The 22262-nt window shown below is 39.3% G+C and overlaps 1 pseudogene; it reads left to right on the top strand.

Annotated features, from left to right (window-relative positions):
• Positions 1-21957, top strand: part of LOC148523857 (LRP chaperone MESD pseudogene) — a 30562-nt pseudogene extending 8605 nt beyond the window's left edge.
• Positions 21958-22262: the final 305 nt, after the last annotated feature.

Below are 22262 nucleotides of genomic sequence, written 5' to 3'. Positions count from 1 at the left end.
GGAACAAACTATCAGACGGAAGCTTCAGGTCCACAACTACTGGTCAGTAACCAGGCTCTCTCCTGGTCTGCTGTACCACAAGGAGAGGAGGGACCTTAGCTCAAATGTCCATTTAGTAACTACACCTTCTTATGATGCAGCATGAGTAACTCTGCCTTTCCTGCTGTCAGCTCTCTGCCACTCTGACGCCTCTCCCCTGCTGTTTGCTGGGGCCACCACCCAATAACCGCACCTATGATGAAGCTTAGGACACCCCTTTGACTTCCCTGGCTTAAGCCTGTAGAACTTGCTCCACACTGTTGGTCACTTCTCTCTGGTGATGCAGGTCAGCTCTCCTGCCACATCTGCTCTCTACTACTCCTCTGGTCTCTGCGGTTTCACTCTGCAGCATACCAGCTTCTTCAGAAGGTGCCTCAGAAGCCACTTCTCAGCTGATCCGCTCACTCTCTCTCTCTCTCTGACCTCTACATCAGTCTCATTTAACTATCAGTGGGATCTGTTTTTTTTTTTTTTAAACTCTCCCAGCCACATGCACCACCTCAATTCCACCACTGACATAAGGGGCTTCAGTTATAAGTCTTTGTTCCCCTGTGAGGTGTATTTAGATGTGGGCATTTACTGTAGCTTTGGGGTATGGAACTCCAAAGCAGTAAACAAGTGGTAACAATATGTATACTGATATTACATTGAATTAAATTAAATAATTTTTTTACATATATTTATATATATAGTGCATCCGGAAAGTATTTATAACACTTCACTTTTTCCACATTTTGTTATGTGACATCCTTATTCCAAAATGGAATAAATTAATTTTTGTCCTCAAAATTCAACACACAATACCCCATAATGACAACGTGTAAAACGTTTTTTTTTGAGTTTTTGCAAATTAAATAAAAAAACACTTAAGAAATCACATGTACTTAAGGATTCACGGCCTTTGTCATGAAGCTCAAAATTGAGCTCAGGTGCATCCTGTTTCCACTGATCATCCTTGAGATGTTCATACAGCACTGGAGTCCACCGGTGGTAAATTCAGTTGATTAGACATGATTTTGAAAGGCATACACCTGTCTATTTAAGGCCCCACATGTGACAGTCCATGTCAGAGCAAAAACCAACCATGAATTGTCTGTAGACCTCCGAGACAGGATTGTCTCGAGGCACAAATCTGGGGAAGGGTACAGAAAACTATCTGCTGATTTGAAGATCCCAATGGCACAGTGGCCTCCATCATCCATAAATGGAAGAAATTCGAACCACCAGGACTCTTCCTAGAGTTGGCCGGCCATCTAAACTGAGCAATCAGGGGAGAAGGGTCCTAGTCAGGGAGGTGACCAAGAACCCAATGGACATTCTGTCAGAGCTACAGCATTCCTCTGTGGAAAGAGGAGAACCTTCCAGAAGGACAACCATCTCTGCAGCTATCCACCAATCAGGCCTGTATATTAGAGTGGCCAGACGGAAGCCTCTCCTTAGTAAAAAGCACATGGCAGCCCACCTGGAGTTTGCCAAAATGCACCTGAAGGACTCTCTGGTCTGATGAGACAAAGATTGAACTCTTTGGTGTGAATAATAGGCATTATGTTTGGAGGAAACCAGGCACCACTCATTCCCAGGCCAATACCATCCCTACAGTGAAGCATGGTGGTGGCAGCATTATGCTGTGGGGATGTTTTTCAGTGGCAGGAACTGGGAGACTACTCAGGATAGAGGGAAAGATGAATGCAGCAATGTACAGAGACATCCTGGATGAAAACCTGCTCCAGAGCGCTCTTGACCTTAGACTGGGGTGATGGTTCATCTTTCAGCAGGACAACGACCCTAAGCACACAGCCAAGATATCAAAGGAGTGGCTCAGGACAACTCTTTGAATATCCTTGAGTGGCCCAGCCAGAGCCCAGACTTGAATCCAATTGAACATCTCTGGAGAGATCTAAAAATGGCTGTGCACCGACGCTTCCCATCCAACCTGATGGAGCTTGAGAGGTGCTGCAAAGAGGAATGGGCGAAACTGCCCACATATAGGTGTACCAAGCTTATGGCATCATATTCAAAAAGACTTGAGGCTGTAATTGCTGTCAAAGGAGCATCAACAAAGTATTGAGCAAAGGTTGTGAATACTTATGTATGTGTGATTTCGCAAAAAAACTTTTTACATGTTGTCATTATGGGGTATTGTGTGTAGAATTTTGAGGACAAAAATGAATTTATTCCATTTTTGAATAAGGCTGTAACATAACAAAATGTGGAAAAAGTGAAGCGTTGTGAATACTTTCTGGATGCACTGTATATACATTTGACATAAGACCCAACATGGGTAAGCACACCAAAGGTCTGTTACTTGCTTTTTTTGCTTGCTCCCAACTCATTATCAGTCGCTTAGTGATTAGTAATGTGGGTGATTATTACAGTATTCCATGTACCAAAAATAAGCATTAGACAGCATTAAGAAAATATCCTCACAGTAAACTCCAGATCAGGACGACACATTCAAACTTAGCATGTCTCATGTTCAATTTTATTTGCTTGATCTGCTGGGGCCCCAGTTGGTTTAATGGTCTCACATGGCACTCAAAGCTCCTCATTTCGAAATGACAATCAGTTTAAATCAAGGAAGGTAATACAAGGTAATTCAAGACCAATTATTATTATTATTTTTACAAAATAAATAATTAAATACATTTTTACTGTAGGTATGTAAGTGTCTAATAGTTGTCAGAACTGCCCAAACTGCTTTGCATTGACATAATAGATGGAACTATGGATCTAGGCTTTGCATCATGGATCACCTAGCAGTAAAATATAGATTTTAACAAGTTAACCATTAATTTAGCCTGTTTTCAAAAAATAGACATTTTTATTAATCCCCTTCATTTTGATGCCTCCAAATACCCTGCAACTCCAAGTAGCTGAACAAGACAACCTCTTTATAGGATCATTCCATCTGTGTAGTATGTCTTGTTTCTTAGATGCATGCATGTGCCTGCCTTTTGTTGGTTTAAATTAGGGATGTGCGCCAGACTACTTTTACTGGATTTGGCTATGATTCGTCGTCCGCCGTTACTGGTTTTGGATTTGGATCTTTTACAAAAATTTACAAAAAAGCTAAAATCACATAATTTGGGCTTTTTTTGTTCCTATAGTATTATTAACCTCAATAACATTAATTTCCAGTCAATTTAGACAACCTCACAAAATTGTTTTCACCATTATTGGCCAAAGGCTGCAGTGAGCTGGCTGGATACTAAGCGACAGAGCAGTGCAGTTTAAAGCACATCTATGAAACATTGCCACACAGCAGTGGCAGAAATGAAAGGTAGTGCAAGATGGAATTGTCCTTGGGAAAGTGGGGTACGGCCTGCAGAGTCACAGTACTTGTATACACAGTGGGCATATGACCCAAGGAGTCACAGTGCTTGTATACAAATAAGGGTACAGCCCAAGGAGTCACAGTACATGTATTCACAGAGGGCTATGACCCAAGGAGTCATGGTGCTTGTATGCACAGAGGGCTATAGCCCAAAGAGTCACAGTGCTTGTAAACACAGGGCTAAGGCCCAAGGAGCTACAGTGCTTGTATACACAGTGGACTATGGCCCAAGGAGTCACGGTGCTTGTATACACAGAGGACTATGCCCCAAGGAGTCACAGTGCTTGTATACAGTACACAGTGGGATACAGCACAAAAAAAACAGTTTTTTAAAACTTTTATTAATTTTTTAAAAAAATACTATTTTATTTTATTTCACACTGGAGCAGATGGACATGTACATGGAAAAATACATCAGCATGCTTTGTACACACAGCCACGTGTGAGTCTGGACACAACCACTTTAATCAGCAGACTAGCGCAGCCTTCATCAGCATGCTGTGTAATGTGCCTCCCTATACACAGTCACTTAACAGCACAGCCACTTGTGAGTCTGGAGTCTGAAGTCGGACACGGGCTAAAGCCACTTTTATCAGCAGAGTAGCACAGCATACATCAGCGTGTAGTGTGCCCCCCTATACACAGTCAATTAACAGCACAGCCACTTGTTGTGAGTCTGGAGTCGGGACACAGGCTACAGCCACTTTAATTAGCAGCGTAGCACAGCATACATCAGCATGCAGTGTGCCCCCTATACACAGTTACTTAACAGCACAGACACTTGTTGTGAGTCTGGAGTCTGGACACAGGCTACTACAGCCACTTTAATTAGCAGAGTAGCACAGCATAATTCGGCGTGCAGTGTGTTCCCTACAGTCACTTAACAGCACAGCCACTAGTCTGGAGTCTGGACACAGCCACCTTATTGCAGAGCAGTGCGCAGTGTGCATGCCGAGTAAGAAATTTTGCCGAATCTCGAGACGATCCGACGTGAGATCCGAGTCAGACAGGAACACCCAAGCCGTGGCTTGGGTAGACTCGGATCCCATTTGTTCGGAGCGGTTCGGATTCCACAGAATCAGAACCGCTCATCCCTGGTTTAATTACATATAGCTATGTTCTTTTGGGGCATAGTTACACAGCAATAAGTACTCCTTCCTCCTTAAGACAAACCCAAAAAAATAGCCCTCACAATACTTTCTGATTCTTTTTAGTAAAGTTCTGTATGTAGCTTAAATCTAACCCCATCTTCCCAGATAATGAAAGTGATTGCATTTCTGCTGTTGTATAAATCAAATTTAATGGAAATTATTGAGAGAAATGTGGAACACATTAAGTGTATTTTTTAGATATTAGACAAACTTTACATTGATTAGTCAAAACTGAAACATGCTCATCTTTCCAAAAGAAGCTATGCATTTCTATTAGGCAACTTCCAACGCTTCATCATTTCTTTTTAATGAAAAATATAAGAACCCCAAGTAATGATTGCATTATTATCATTTGTTTCTTAGTTTGCATTCCTGTTAAGCAAAATGGGAAACAATCAATGACATTCATTCCAATTCTATTTTTTTTTAAATGAAAGGAATAAAATACTAATAAGTATAACCCCCTAGGTACAAATACTCCAATGTTATCACAACTAGTTTATATATCCATTGACTTTTTATCTTCTAAAGCAAGAAATAGTTATTAACATAGAGCTATTTTAAACCATGCCTCTTGGCTACAATTCAGATTTCTCTCCAAAGCTGCAGACTGTTTGATCTAAGAGGATTTAGTAGGCAAATCAAATTCCAATGACAGTAATAATAATAATAATAATAATAATAATAATACTTGCCATAATAAATGGGAAATTGTGTTGCCTAATGAAAGTATATGAATTAGAAGATACAAAGAAGTTTTGATTTTAAACAGGTCATAGATATCTGATGTGACTTCTAAAGCCTATAACAATGTACAGTTGGAGTGAATTATTCTGTATAATACAAACGTTTTCTAACATTCAAGTGAAGATATGAGTACTTATTAATTGTACAAAAATTATATACATTAACTAATACATATTTTAGCTTAATTTAAATATTTCAATAATAATTAGTCAGGGGTGGGTGTTCGTTTATGTGTGTCATTTGCAACCTAATACCACTTTCACACAGAAAAACTTGAAAAACCCAACTTTTGCCCGGCACACAGAAGAGCAAATTGCTGGGTCAAGAATTTGACTGGGTCACTCAACCTGGATATTTTTTCTGTGTGAAATGGTCGCAATTCACAGGACTTCGACTCTGGTAAAAACTAAGGGTGTGCACCGGCCACTTTTCGTGTTTTGTGTTTTGGTTTTGGATCTGGATCTTTCTTCGTGTTTTGGATCTGGATTGGTTTTGCCAAAACCACCCTTCCGTGTTTTGGGTTCTGGGTTTTGCGTTTTGGATCTGGATTTTTTTGAAAAAAAGCATAAAAACAGCTAAAATCACAGAATTTGTAGGTTTTTCTGCTCCTATGCTATTATTAACCTCAATAACCTTAATTTCCACTCATTTCCAGTCTATTCTGAACACCTCACACCTCACAATAGTGTTTTTATGTCCAAAAGGTTGCACCGAGGTAGCTGGATGACTATGCTAAGCGACACGAGTGGGCGGCACAAACACGTGACCCATCTAGGCGTGAAACTGCAGTGGCAGACAGGATGGCAGTTTGAAAAACTAGGCCCCAAACTGTACATAATGCAAAGAAAAAAAAGAGGTGCAAGATGGAATTGTCCTTGGGCCCTCCCACCCACCCTTATGTTGTATAAACAGGACATGCACACTTTAACAAAGCAATCATTTCAGCGCCAGGGTCTGCCACACAACTGTGGCTGAAATGATTGGTTCGTTTGGGCCCCCTCAAAACAAGCTGGCAATTAATCTGTCCCTGCACAAACTGGCTCTACAGAGGCAAGATGTCATCCTCATCCTCCTCATCCACCGATTCCTCACCCTCTTCAGTGTGTACATACTCATCCTCACAGAGTATTAATTCGTCCCCGCTGGAACCACAGGTCCCTCTGTACATTCTGGAGGCTGGTCTCCCTGGAAGAGTTGATAATTCATTTTATGAACATCATCTTCTCCACATTTTGTGGAAGCAACCTCCTACGCCTTTCGCTGACAAGGTTCCCGGCTGCACTAAACACTCTTTCGGAGTACACACTGGAGGAGGGGCAACTCAGGTATAATAGAGCCAGTTTGTACAGGGACCTCCAAATTGCTTCTTTTTCCTGCCAGGACAGGTACGGACTGTCTGACATGCCTACTTGGATGCTGTCACCGACGTAATCCTTTAACAGACAGACGCACGCTTGTCGCTGCTGCTTTGAGGATGCAAGTGCGGCTACAGCCCACACAATTCACAAAGACAGAAAAAAAAATATATATATTTTTATTGTTTGTGGAGTGCACTTTGAGGGTTACACCACCCTTTAACAGACAGACGCACGCTTGTCGCTGCTGCTTTGAGGATGCAAGTGCGGCTACAGCCCACACAATTCACAAAGACAGAAAAAAGAAGAAGAATATTTTTATTGTTTGTGTAGCATACTTTGAGGGTGTCACCACCCTTTAAAAGACAGACGCACGCTTGTCGCTGCTGCTTTAAGGATGCAGGTGCGGCTACAGCCCACACATTTCACAAAGACCGAAAAAAAAAGAACAATATTTTAATTGTTTGCATAGCACACTTTGAGGGTGTCACCACCCTTTAACAGACAGATGCATGCTTGTCGCTGCTGCTTTAAGGATGCAGGTGCGGCTACAGCCCACACAATTCACAAAGACAGAAAAAAGAAGAATAATATTTTTATTGTTTGTGTAGCACACTTTGAGGGTGTCACCACCCTTTAACAGACAGACGCACGCTTGTCGCTGCTGCTTTGAGGATGCAAGTGCGGCTACATCGCACACAAGTCACAAACACATTAAAAAAATAGTTTTTTATTTTTTGGAGCACTTTGAGAGTTACATCACCCTTTAACAGACAGACGCACGCTTGTCGCTGCTGCTTTGAGGATGCAAGTGCGGCTACATCCCACACAATTCACAAAGACAGAAAAAAGAAGAAGAATATTTTTATTGTTTGTGTAGCACACTTTGAGGGTGTCACCACCCTTTAACAGACAGACGCACGCTTGTCACTGATGCTTTGAGGATGCAAGTGTGGCTACATCGCACACAAGTCACAAGCACATTAAAAAAATAGTTTTTTATTTTTTGGAGCACTTTGAGAGTTTCACCACCCTTTAACAGACAGACGCACGCTTGTCGCTGCTGCTTTGAGGACAGTATCATATGCAGTGACAGTAGACTTGTCAGAAATTGTTGGCACGTCCTTCAGTCCGGACCAGATGTCCAAACCAGCCCTTGACTTATGACACAGGCGCACGCTTGGCGCTGCTACTATGTTGATGCACGTGCGGCTACATCGCACACAAGTCACAAACACATTAAAAAAATAGTTTTTTATTTTTTGGAGCACTTTGAGGGTTACACCACCCTTTAACAGACAGACGCACGCTTGTCGCTGCTGCTTTGAGGATGCAAGTGCGGCTACAGCCCACACAATTCACAAAGACAGAAAAAAAAGAACAATGTTTTTATTGTTTGTGTAGCACACTTTGAGGGTGTCACCACCCTTTAACAGACAGACGCATGCTTGTCGCTGCTGCTTTAGGGATGCAGGTGCGGCTACAGCCCACACATTTCACAAAGACCGAAAAAAAAGAACAATATTTTTATTGTTTGTGTAGCACACCTTGAGGGTGTCACCACCCTTTAACAGACAGATGCATGCTTGTCGCTGCTGCTTTGAGGATGCAGGTGGAATCTAGACGGGATTTGGAACCGGGGACACACTACCTCCATCAATTGTCTAAATCCCACTGCACTAATGGCGGATACCGGACGCACGTCTAACACCAACATAGCAGTCAAGGCTTCAGTTATACGTTTTGCTTCAGGATGACTGCTGTCGTACTCTATCCTCATCGCTAGGGACTGTTGGAGGGTCAATTGTTTAGTAAAAGTAGTGATGTTCCTTCTTCCTCTCTGGGATGATGAACAACTTCCAGCAGCAGCAATAGCACTAGGAGGAAGTGGTTCTTGATCTTTCCCTATTTTATTTTTATCGGAGAAAGTTTGGTCCTCCATTTATGTTATATTGATATATACGTGCGGCTAAAGCGCACACAAACACAGAAAATATTTTTTTATTTTTGCTGGAGAGTAGTGCACATTGTGGGTTACAACACCCTTTAAGAAATGAGCCAGCCGGCTCTTTACTTATGGGACACAGGCGCACGCTTGGCGCTGCTCCTTTGTTGATGCACGTGCAGCCACAGTGCACACAAGTCACAAACACAGAAAATATATATTTTTTTGGTTTGGAGTGTACTTTGGGGGTTACAGCACCCTTTAACGGTCAAGCCAGCCGGTCCTTTACTTATGACACAGGCGCACGCTTGGCACTACTTTGTTGATGCACGTGCAGCTACTGCGCACACAATTCACAAACACAGAAAATCATTTTTTTTTGGTTTGGACTGGAGTGTACTTTGGGGGTTACAGCACCCTTTAACGGTCAAGCCAGCCGGCGCTTTACTTATGACACAGGCGCACGCTTGGCACTACTTTGTTGGGACATAAAAGAAATCTGCTATCTGAAAAAAGTCTCCAGCAAAGTTTAATGTAATTAGTTGAAGGTCTCACTTCCATTTACCACTCCTACTAAAATGCTCTGGACATTATCAAATAATTATACTTCCATTCGCACATCTCTGCTCAATTGCCTAAACCTTAAACATCCCTTTAACAGATCTTTTCTTAACCCTCCCACACAAACTTCACTTATAATCACTCCTCAAGATATTACTTACAATATTAAGATATTTTTTCTTCCCTGAGCGACAACCTGCTCAATTCAACAAATTCAAATAGTTTAGGACTGTCATAGATCAGTGGTGACCCAGCACCAAAATATTATGTTTAATTACTACATTATCCCTATATCCACTGGAATGTGGAATTGTGAGGAGCCCTCGTGCTTTCAGCATGAGGTTGGTTTTTAAGGGGGTTTCGTGTTTACTGGCCAATTTCCATCAGATAATTCAAGCCCGATGATGAACAGGTTAGGACTAAATGACCACAGGACATCACATTGCATGCTTCCTTGCTATGGTGTCACCCAGCCTGTCATTGCTTTTTTCAGGGGTATCCCATGCTGTACATTCTCTGCATCATTAACTGAATCAGAAAATCAAAAACAAAAATTAATTTACTTGTTAATTTTAACATTGCTAAGGCACATGCTGATGATGATCATCATCATCAACATGGATCTTTACTTCAGCCTCTACCAGACACAAGAGACATGGCTCCTGATGGCTGCATATATGACTGTGTCAAGGTCAGACTCAGTTGCATTTGTGTGAACACACTACTATCATACATTACCTATGGTTATCCACTGTGACCTATACCCAGTAATACAATTTCAACCAATGAAAGTTTCAACCAATGACAATTTGCATTTAAGTACTTATGTTTTTGTATTTTTCTGTCTGTCTACAGAGTCTGGTAATATAGACATAACTGCAGCACATGCATTTATGTACTTAAATCAGATTACATGCATATGCCCGTAGATTTAAAAGAAAATAAAAACAGTACATAATAAAAAATAATAAAATGCAGCAATTCGTGAACACTACAGTGCAATTAAAATAAAGTGGTTAAATTAAATTACATTACCTTAGTTAGCCAAACCACTAGTTAAATTAATTATTTCTCTTTTGATGCCAATAGATTTATTTGCTATATCCTCCATTTTAGATGCACATTTAAATGTTTGTCTAAAAATTGTATACTAATTATGTGTTTGGATTTACAGTTCAAATCCATTTTATACTCCCTTGTGTCACGTATTCCCAAAATGTAACCTTCACAAATACACAAATACATCTCAGTGGGTCCATTTACCCACAAAAATTATGTTTTAAAGCAGTTGGTACTGATTTTATATTGTGAAGTACTGTATTAAGCACAAAACACTGTACTAGAGTATAGTACTCTGTATGGGACTGGATAAGTTTTGAAAATTCACCATGTATATAAGTTTTACATTGTTTAGAAAGTTAATACAATGTGGACAACATTCTACTTCACCTAGTATTACTTGTGATGATTTATAGTGCATCCGTCAGTTATTGAAACATTCAGTAGTTATTAAAGACTGTTCAGAGAGACTGTTCTTCCCTTGCAAGAAAGACACTGTATTCATATTGCTCAACAGCATACAGTACATGGGCGGTGGTTTTATCCTTTGCCTGCCACTGTTCTCTATGTTAGAGCTCACAGTTTGTAAGATGTGATGGCAGCACTCACTTTAAAAGCCACTAGATTTCTCAAAACAAGAGTTAAACAGCATGTCATACAGGTGTGCTGCTATACTATTGAGTTATCAATAACAAATATTAACAGCTGAGTAATTTAGAAACTATATTTCTTTATTTTACTTTACTTGGAGCATCTCATTTTGATAGCCATATTAAAAACAAGTAAGAGTGCAGTTGGGAAAATTAAACTACATACACCAATTACAGATGAGCAACATTTTTAAAACTGTGCCACAAAATATTCACCTTGTTGCACATTTCACTGCAAACCTACTCATATTTTATTGGTGGAATTTGGCCTGAAGCGATCCCACTGTTAGTCCAACCACACACAACATTCTTCAGCAGAAACTTTAGGGATTCAATTTGTCTTACAGTGTCAGATACGATTAAAATGATACAATATGTGAACAACTTGTGTTACAGTGATTTGCTGTTAATGGTTGTACCTTCAAAGAAGCTAAGGTTATTATAGAGTATAAAACATCTGAATTAAACTCCCACATGTACATATAAATGTCTTTATCTTGAGCTACTCTATATGAAAGAGGTGATTTAAAATGGTCTTATAAGATATACTGTATATATATTCAGTATATATATATATATATATATATATATATATATATATAGTAATATATATACAGTATATACTGTATATATATTAGAGATATGCGGTTCGGTTTTATTAGGTCTTGCTTGTTTACTGTATGTTCGGATCATAAAAACTGCATCATATTGGCTCTCACGTGTTTTGGATAGCCAACAAGGTAAATCCACACTTGCAGTAATTTGGCAAGCAGGACCGAATAAAATCAAACCTGCACACCTCTAATATATATATATATATATATATATATATATATATATATACATATATATATATATATATATATATATAATGCTGCAAAGTAGGTAGTAAGTAGGTAGGCACCTACTTACCCTCAGACCCTCAGTGCCGCCTACCTACTTTGCAGCATTATCCATTCATGAGGAAGGCACGAGGGCATTGATTGTATCTTTGGGATAATAAGAGTGCTGGACTGACTGGATTTATATAGATATATAAATAATAGTACTGGGGACAAAAGACAACCACAAAAAAAATATTTATGTGGTTAGTTTAACAATAAATATTGTCAAATATTACATTTAATTTGTTGTTTATTAATCAATGTAACTCATCAATACAACCCAAACAGCAATTTTGGGTTATTTGGGAATGTGGACTATACATATGGAAAGTAGTAGAGAATAACATTGATTCCACTGATCACTTGCTCAATGACAAAGGCTTGCATTCCTTTCTACCTCTGATCCCTTCTAAATGTAAAAGCATGCAAAATATCTTTGCTGGCCATGTACAATTGTACATATTGTTGACTATAAAGAATACTTGGACAGTAAACACAAAAATTAAATGGGAGGAAGTAGAAATTAAATATCAACTTAATTCTGGATTTAAGCGAGGATATGTAGGGTCTCCCTTACAATCACACACAATAAAAAAATGGCCACAAATACTAATAGTGATACAGTATAAAAAAGGTGAATTAGACAACTTTATTAGGACAAACTTGGCTCATTCTGGAAAGTTGAAATAAAAAATTTTTAAGTTATGTTAATTAAATCAAGTAAAATTGGTTAAAATCTTCACAATTTAAGACTGATAGGGTACATTCAAATTTGGCAAATCTAATCTTGGAATCATGGAGAATTGTTATATTGATATTAGGCTGGACATTAGATTGATACTTCTCTATTTCATTTTGATAAGGATAGAAGTTCCTGCAGAATAATTCCCATCTTGCAGATACATACTGAGTAGTAGTGCAATAAAGGCAACAATAATTAACAGTGCTGTAGGCTAGGCAGGAAAAGCTTTATGGGTAACACTTTTTGACTATGCATTCAGAACAATTTAATTAATTCATGATTTTCAATTCTGTAGCCATCAATGGGAAACATTTATCTATCTTGCTCCTGTTTCTTTTTTTTATGTGTAAAACACACACATTTGTATGAAATTGAATTTATTATGGACTTGTTTCTTTTTACTGGCCAGAGTTTAATACTTCTGCTGTGGGATAGTCAGGATGTGTTCTTGCTGGCAAATTGCCATGTAACTACTCCATAAATCATATTTTGGTATGTAGGTCATTTACTAGTGAGAATAATAGGTTTTAAAGGAAGACTAAAATCCAAAATCTGTTCCACCAGGGACCAGGATGATTAATAACGTATGCTTTCAGAAATAATTTAAGAATGAGGAAAAAATATGAAAAATGCATTTGTTTCAATAAATAAACGTCAGCTAAAAAGGCCAGCATGAATTTAACCATTTATAGAGAGCATCTCATATGTCTGCATAAAGTGTTCATAATCATTTGGAAGGTAGTGAAGGGGCTGTTGCTTGTCTTCTTTTTATTATTTACAGATGTGATCTCAGTTTCCCATGAACTGACTAACTGGTTTTAATTTCCACAGCAAGCAAAGTTTTCTATTACATAAATGGATACATTGAGGGCTTCAACCAGTGAGTAAATACTTTATTTAAGTATATGGGGCATTTTGGTTTAGAATCAGTGCTTTTTTTGTTGTGTTACTAAGGGAAACTCTGTACCGTCACTTTTTTATTGGACAAATTTCGAATTCATAAAACTAAAAGAAACCAATGAAATAATTTCAGAAATGCTCCCTTATCCAAAGTGTGTAAGGTAATATAAATCTTGTATCAGCTTCTGACTTTAGCTGAGTATAAGCACCTTTTCATCGAGCAATGCTTAGAATGAATGGATCAGGTAACACAAATCATCATCATCAATACCATTGCGTAATTGTATGGTGCCACAAAAAGAGACAAAGCATAGAGGGACCCTTGTCGATAGATTTTACAATCCATAAGTAAATACTGAGAATAAAATCTGAATGAATATTAAGAGAAATAAGAAATAACTTTTTTCTTGTATGGTTACTTTTAACCGATTAATTTTGTAGCCGGGCTCCACTTTCTGGTAGTTTTGAAAATAGGAGCCTGGTTTCTCATTCCCCAAGACCTCCCTAAGTACAAGTCAAAGTGTACAAATATACTGAAGGACTTTGTGGATAGCAGAAGCAGTTAAGTGATGCTTCTTAATTCAGAATCTAAGGCCAATGATACATTGTGATAGGTGGAATATCTTTTCTTTATCTCCAGGCTAGCAGCATAATATTTATTTCTGCTTACATAGGTGGGATGGAATGGCCATTAGACCCAGAGCTGAGCAGTCTCTGACAGTGGCAGTTTTATGAAGTTATACTCTTCCTCTGATAATGAGAAGGAAAGAAATAAGAATTCTTGTGAAAGATGAACTCCAATAATATAGGGAAAATATAGAGCTGTGTTGATGCTTTTAAACTCCTATATAAATAAAACACCCATATGCATTATGTTTCAAACAGCTGCTGCAAGCATGAATCTATCATGGCAGTTGGCCAATAATCCACAACACAGCACCAGCTAATTTACATTTTAGTGCAATTAGATCCAGCATAATTGCTCTGCTTCTAGGCAGCAACACAATGAAATTTGTTGTCGGAGATTATGACATCATCTTAAACACCATGATACGAGCTTTAAACTAATGCTAGGACAAGAACTTCAAGCAAGAACACAGTCCGTTTACATCAGCACATAAAAGTCAGTTGGATTTCTATGGTAAGAACAATGTTGTATGTGATAAGGATGCAATAAAAAAATCCATATCAATGTTTTTTTAGTTGTTATTTTAAAGCAAAGATACTTGCAAGAGGTATTTGATTGCTGCAAAATAAAATTGTAATTTATTGTGTTTTAGAAACACGTACTAAGAATCCACTTTCCGTGGAGATAGTGCCATTCCTGCTTTTCCTGTTATCGGTCTGTAGCAGGAGTCGGCTACCACAATTTTTTTATTAAGAATGGTCCTGCTGAAGAGGGTGAATGAGTCGCAGAGAGAACTTTTTTTAAACAAACTTTATTGACATCCAGCTAAAGTGACAGAGAGCTTCTTGCTTTTTCACGTGAGGTGAGAAAGATAACAGCAGCTAGAGGTGACAAAGCCGGCACTAGAGAGGACAGCTGATGGTAAGTGACATTAGTTTTAGTAATATCTTGGTCACTAAGTGCTGCCATAGGTGCCTAATGCAGCACAATATTCTAGCCTGCTATTAGCGCTAGAAGGCTGAAGGCAGAGAAAACCTTTTCATACATATCGAGAAGTGATATATACAGGACTTTTCTTTGCATTTTTTGTTTGGCTCCCTTAACCCCACTTAGTACTGCACATGGACCACCAAATCACATAAACTTAAGTTATGATGATTATCATAAAATTAATAATGAAGCAATAGCACCTCCATTCTCTAATGCACAGGTTCTCAAACTTGGTCCTCAGGACCCCACACAGGTCACATTTTCCAGGTCTCCCGGTAGGTACACAGGTGTATTCATTACTCATTGACACATTTTAAAATATCCACAGGTGGAGCTAATTATCTAACTTGTGATTCTGTAAGGAGCATATGGGAAAGATTTCTGGGCTGCACAACCTGACTCTATATATTAAGGGAGGTGCTACCTGATGAGACTAATTGCAGACACAGAAACAGACAAATCTCAGGTGCACAACTCCAGATTATTAATGATATATATATATAAATGCAATAAAATTTTGCAATCAATATAGGTTTTTAGCATAATCATGGCCAAGCTTATGGGCCTACCCACCAATATCCAGGTAACCTCTTTCGGGTAGGTCCCTAACATACCAAGCTCTGGATTTGAACCTTAGTATGTTAGTTGGTTATAGGCAGAAGGTGAACTTCACTCAAATATAACTGAACAGTTTCGCATCTAACAGGTGTGTATTTTTAATTAAACATAAGTTGCATGTACATAATAGACACTAGACACTAAATGAAACACCACAACATTTGCATAGGGAAAAATGAAGGTGGATACAGTATCCCAAAAGTTGTTGTCCACTCAATGTTTGGAACTGAGGAGCTCATTCAGACACGCTCGCTATGCTGTGCCCACTTTCAGACGTCATATCCAGGAAGTGTATGAGAACATTGGTACCATTGGGCGACATCGAACCAGCACGCAGTGCTTGAGGTAGACCCTAGCATACCACAAGCACTGCGACTGCTGCTGTCTTTATATCACTCGTATGACGGGTATGCTGACACTGCGTCTTAATTATGCATGCCCTTATAATGGTGTAGAAACGCACTGACATGCCTGCGTTAGCACATTCACAGCCCTATTTCCTTTGTCCTTCCCCTGTCACCACCCACAAAGGGTCCGTCCTGTCACTCAAACTAGTGGGCTGGCTATATGCTGAGAGCGATAGTCTCCTGATCGCTGTGACTGGCTCGCACATGCGCACTGCATCTTTTACGCAAGCGCAGTTTGCAACAATCGGCCGGCTACGAGCGAACGCAGCCCAGCGAGTGGGTTTGAATCGCCCCTGAGTCTGTTTCTAAATCTCCACTAGATGTGAAGGGGATTGTAATTCCACTTGTATTAAGTGCACTTGAGGCTAATGCCTTTAGCCATAATATTATAAAGGTGGATATAGCCCAATGTTGTGTATGCACACTGGTAGATAATATATCACTATGCGCTGTAACCTTGGTCTCTGCTGTTAGATAGGATAACCGTTAACCGCATATCATTATTCATACATTTGTACACAAATATGTTTATTACCAATGTAAGAGGACTGGCCGGATGGGTATGTGCTGCATCTATGGATAGAGCAGTGTCGGGATCTCCTTTATTAGCCTCTAGGTTGGTGTGGATAGGTAAGCCACAGCAGGGTCCATCATGCAGAGTACTTAGTGGTAAATCATGTGTAAAAGTCAACATGGTAGTTATGCTATCTCATGCATTTCATAGTAGCTATCAATTTAAATACCCTATTGATCGGTAAGTGATCTCATGCACCTGTAGGTGTAGAATTAGTGTTCACTTTGCATTTAATTAAAAGAAGGATTTCATTATTTTTAGATTGGAATAAGAAAGATGGCTCTAATCGTTTACAATTTGTTTACAAGTTAAAGTCACCACAATAACATCTTATTTTGTGTGGAAAATAAACTTTCCAGAGCTTGTACCCAATGGTGTTGCCTAATAGAAGCATATGGGCTTCTTTTTGGAGCATTCCCTAAGAGTGATCCAATAGGATCCCTCCCAGTGTCCCCTGCTTGTGCTGGCTGATGTCTGTACTTGTGCAGAAGGACTCCTGGGTCATAAACCCAGAAGCCTTCTGATGATAAAGGACAGCTCTCTTTTGAAGAGCTGTCCATTGTGATTGTAATTGCAATTGTATGTGCATTCCAGCATTATTAGGGGGAGATTTAATAAAGCTTGGAGGGAGATAAAATTGAAGATAAATAGTACCAACCAATCAGCGCCTAACTGTCATTTTTCAAACACAGCCTGTAAAGTGACAGTTAGGAGCTGATTGGTTGGTGCTACTTATCTCTAATTTTATCTCTCTCCAAGCTTTATTAAATCTCCCCCTTAATGCTGGTATGCATGCAGTAAGTGGTGGAATGCATCTCATCTTAAATGTGATGCTTGGTACATCCAACTCATAGTATAAAAAGTGGGAAAAGAAGTATGTTTTAACAAATCCCATGTTTCCTACTTCTAAAATTATGGCCTCTGGGCCAAATGAAGAGTTTGTGTATGCCATTTGGTGCGGCCCCTCTCTGCTGCTCCACCTCCATTTCACCTCCCTAGAGTAGTATGCTGCCTACCTTGAGTGCTTTGCCACTGTGAGTGAAAAAGGTCAGAGGAGAAGGGTGCCTGTGGAAAGACTTTCAGGAGGCAGGCAGAAAGTGGCTGAACAGACCATTAGAGAGGAGTTCTTTATGGTGGTTAAGGTAAGGCATGATGAGGTTGGCTCTGGATGGGCATTTAAGTGCTTGAGGGGGCTCTGAGCACTGAGGCTGGCATATAAAGGGACATGACAGAGGGGGCTCTGAGGCTGGCATATAAAGGGGGCTGACTGAGGGGGCTCTGCTGGCATATTACCAATTGGGTGCATTACAGTGTGGCATATTGTGAATTGGAGACACTGCTATGAGGCATATTATCAATTGGGAGGACTATTGAGTGGTATATTATGAGAACAAAGAGTTGGGTTGGGTATAACGCACCAAAACCTAGACCTGTCAAAAAGGCACAACCATGCCCCTAAAAATGATGTGGTCATACCCCTTTCAGTGATGCAATGCTGCTCTCATGGGATGCATCATCTGCCTATGGGACCCAAATTTCACAACATGGCGTCGAGTATGATTTATCTGTCCTCATCTGACCTCTTCTCTTCTGTACAAATTTTTTTGACAATATATCTACACTGGTCAGAGGAATATTATTAATTGCCTTTTGTACCGTTACCAGTAGCATCTCTCCTAATCATAGTCCCTCTCATAAACTTTATCTTAATCCTTGTTATATTCCTAGAGAACAATCTAAGTCTACTTCAATTAACCCTTTTTAATGCTCCCAATCTAAAGAATCTTATTAACACCACTTTTTTTCTCCACAGCTCGTGTCTCTGTAGCATGTGCCCTGTTGTTGGATCCGTTATATTTAAGACCATAACATTTTGGGCTACACAGAAACTGACATTGACATTACTCTGGCAATCTCACTTGGAGGCAAATTAGCCAAACCACTGTACCTGGCAGCAAATAAGATGGCATTGTAGGCATTTTATTATGATCATTAAAGCTAATATTTATATTATCTCATATATTATTCAAAGTCCACTGTATTTCTCCCACCTCCTCATTTGGCCTCTCACAGTCATCCATCAGCTCCCATTTATCAAGATGAGCACACACTTGGCCTTATCTTTACATGCCTTTGCTTTATATTGAACTTTCCAAACAGCATTTTCCCTCTGTCTGATCATAATCTATTAACCCTTGCACTCTCCTCTCTTACAGCATCTTCTCCTGCACAGCAACCTAAACACATATACAGAAATATTCACATAATAGACTTACAACATTTATCTGACACTCTTTAACCTCTCCTCTTCATCTTGTCCTATATTGAACTTTTCTTGCATTTACTACTAGGAGACAATCATCTGCACCCTGGATAGAACAGCTAAATCCATATTCACAAACAATGTTTCAACTGTTTTAGTTCCTCTTTCACACAAGAAAAAACACTGATGTGCCCCAAGGGGCATTATTTTGTGACCTGTTGTGCTGTGCAGTGCCAGTTGATCCAAAGTGGCTACTGTCAATCTAGGCTCCTGTTTATGCAGTGGTGATTGAAAGTTTGTGAACCCTTCAGAATTTTTATATTTCTGCTGAAATTTTGCCTAAATCTACCTCAGAATTTCACACAAATATGTAGATAAAAAGAACTAAATCAAACAAATGAGACAAAAAAAATAGACAAGCTCTTTTTTTTTTAGGAAAATGATCCAATATCACATATCTGTGAGTGGCAAAAGTATGTCAACATCTGCTTTCAGTATCTGGTATGACCCCCTTGTGCATCAATAACTGCTTCTAAACGTTTCCGGTAATTGTTGATTAGTCCTGAACATCGGCCTGGAGGAATTTTACCCCATTCCATGGTACAAAACAGCTTCTTCTCTGTTATTGTATGTTGGTGGGTTTCCTCCCATAAACTGCTCACTTCAGTTCCTTCTACAACATTTTGTTTGCATTAAGGTCAGGACTTTGACTTGGCCATTCCAAAACTTTAAATGTATTCTTTTTCAAACATTCTTTCGTTGAATGACTTGTGTGCTTTGGGTCGTTATCTGCTTAACCTTTTGGATACCTATTTGATCCTTTTTGGTCACTTATGTACTGAACTCCTGGCTCTGTACTTTGGCTTTGTTAACCTGCTTAACCATCAGGAACTGGGATTCAACCCCTATGTTTACACTGCTGCAGCACTCCTGCTGTAACTGCCTGTGACACTCCTCCTACCTTCTGCATAAAATCAGGTCCGTCATCACCAAAACTTTAAAGAGAAACTGATAGAATTAGACACAATTTTGACATACAACCCCATTGTCTGACATCCTTTTCCATCTCAAACTTTTCACCTCCCTAACAGGTTAAAATATGACCTCTCGCCCAACAACTTTGTTACCCATACTACTTTCTCCTCAAGATTCATTCCAATGATAACATCTATTTTAACATATATTTTTCAACTTGCACCTTTCATATTCATAAAAAACATGCTATCATCAACCACATAATTAAAATGCATTGCATATCCTTCATCCTTCCTTAGCATTTGCCATCACTCACTGGTTTTATATGCTTATGACCAGCTCTGCCGGTCAGTGCAACCAACTTGTGCACATGTACGGGATTGACTGCAGCTCCTAGAAGCTAGATAGGGCTGCTGTTATAGCAGGGCAGTGGATTCCCATTGGAAGTGCTCTCTCTCTGCTAATTGCAGTCCAGAATGGCAGTCCCAGGAGGAGTTCAATTTGCGACTGCAATGACACTTAAATGTATCTAACAGCTTTGGTTCTCTCATGTTCGAAGAATTGGATTTTCCGACTATCTTGTTGTTTTTCCCTCTTCCATGTCATCTCGCTGCTTAGAGCTGAACATGGATAAAAGTGAACTTTTTTCCTTATAAATCTGTTTTTTGACTGACATACCAATTACTGTTGATAACATTTTAATCTCCCTAGTTTCCCAAGTCAGCTGAGAGGTAATTTGTGATTGTGCAATCTCATCCTCTCATTTAAACTCTAACAACTGTCTGCCATCTTCAGCATAAACGCATCTCTCATTTTCCCCTTTGTCGTGCATGAGGGAACTAAAATATTGGTGCAAGCTCTAATCCTATCCCAAATGTTATCATGCCTTTATGTATTACTTTCTCTATATAGAACTGCAGAATATATTGGTATTTTATAACTATAGTAATAATGTATATTTGGAGCATACAATAGAACAAATAGAATCTGTTTTTAATAATGACTAATTTGTGGTGGCTCTGTAAGTAGTTTTACTGGAGAACAACTTTATACCTGCTTCTGACATTGCATATAACGTGGATTTAAAAATACATAAAACACATTTGACCCTAAATGTACAACATACATATGCACTCACATTGCCATTAGATGCCAATGTACCATCAAAAAGAAATATATGTAGCTATGGAGAATTCCACATTCCAAACATTTCCAAAATTTCAACCTCCAGGTAACTACTCTAGGAAAGCTTTGGGAGTATCTTATGGATACCTCCATTGTTATAAGTTAGTTCTCTCCGGCACAGCTCCTTCAAACGCTACTATTTCTGGGGAATTTTTAAGCATTGTCCAATCAGCACAAATCTGGTCCTTTTCCAAAATTCAATAAGTTCAGTTACTTGGAGACTAGATAATACATGTGTGCGCCAAGGATGAGTAATCAAATCCTGCAGGAAAATAAGAAGGGAGGCTTAATTTGTTATGAGGCTGTTGTTAAAATCAAATATTAAAATTGAATGAAGTACAATAGCAAACAACACTTTTTGTATGTTTGCTAATATAATTTATTATATTCCGAGAAGAAGAAGAAAGATATCCAAGATTACAATGATGCGGACATGGCGCGGCTGTTGGAGCAGTGGGAGCAAATGACGATATAGAAGAGGGTGACCTTCCTGAGCACAAGCGAAAATCAGCTCCCCTAGACTTCTCAAAGATTGACCCTAGTAATCCAGAGAACCTCTTGCAGATGACCAAATAGGGCAAGACTCTAATGATCTTCGCAATGGTGTCTGGAAATCTGACAGAGAAGGAAACCGAGGAAATTACAAGCCTTTGGCAAGGCAGCCTTTTCAATGTCAACTATGACATTCAGAGATTTGTTGTTGGATCTAACTGTGCGATCTTTATGCTGCGAGACGGCGGCTATGCTTGGGAAGTGAAAGACTTTCTTGTAAACAGGACAGGTGTGCCGATGTGACAGTGGAAGGACAGGTGTACCCTGGCAAGGCAGCAGATGGGAGTCCGAAAACGAACAACCACAGTAAACCAGAGAAAAAGAAAAAGAGTGACGGCAAAAAAGCAAAACCCTCAATTGAGACTAACCAAGCCTCTCCAGCCAAGGAGGATTTATGACCTTATAATGCCTTTGGGCAACAATGACGTTCTGAGAGAAGTGCATTGATTCCAAATGTAGGAAATCATGGTAAATACATTATATCCCATAATATGGTCTGACCACGATAATTGGTTTCATCAGAGGAAGTGTTACTGTTTGACCATGTTCCTTGTATGGCAAACAGCCATGAGTGATGGCAGGTTTGGGCATGAACCGAGGTGACCTGACCTGACAACTACTCTATAAATGTTTAATGGTCCCCATTTCAGAATGCCGCTTCTGGCTTCTGCACAACTATTGCACTGTTCTAAGGTACCTGAGA

Source organism: Taudactylus pleione, unplaced genomic scaffold (assembly GCF_031769625.1).
Source record: "Taudactylus pleione unplaced genomic scaffold, aTauple2 ptg000127l, whole genome shotgun sequence".
Lineage (NCBI taxonomy): Eukaryota > Metazoa > Chordata > Amphibia > Anura > Myobatrachidae > Taudactylus > Taudactylus pleione.
The sequence above is the reverse complement of the archived record's forward strand: the minus strand, read 5'-3'. Positions and strand labels throughout refer to the sequence as shown.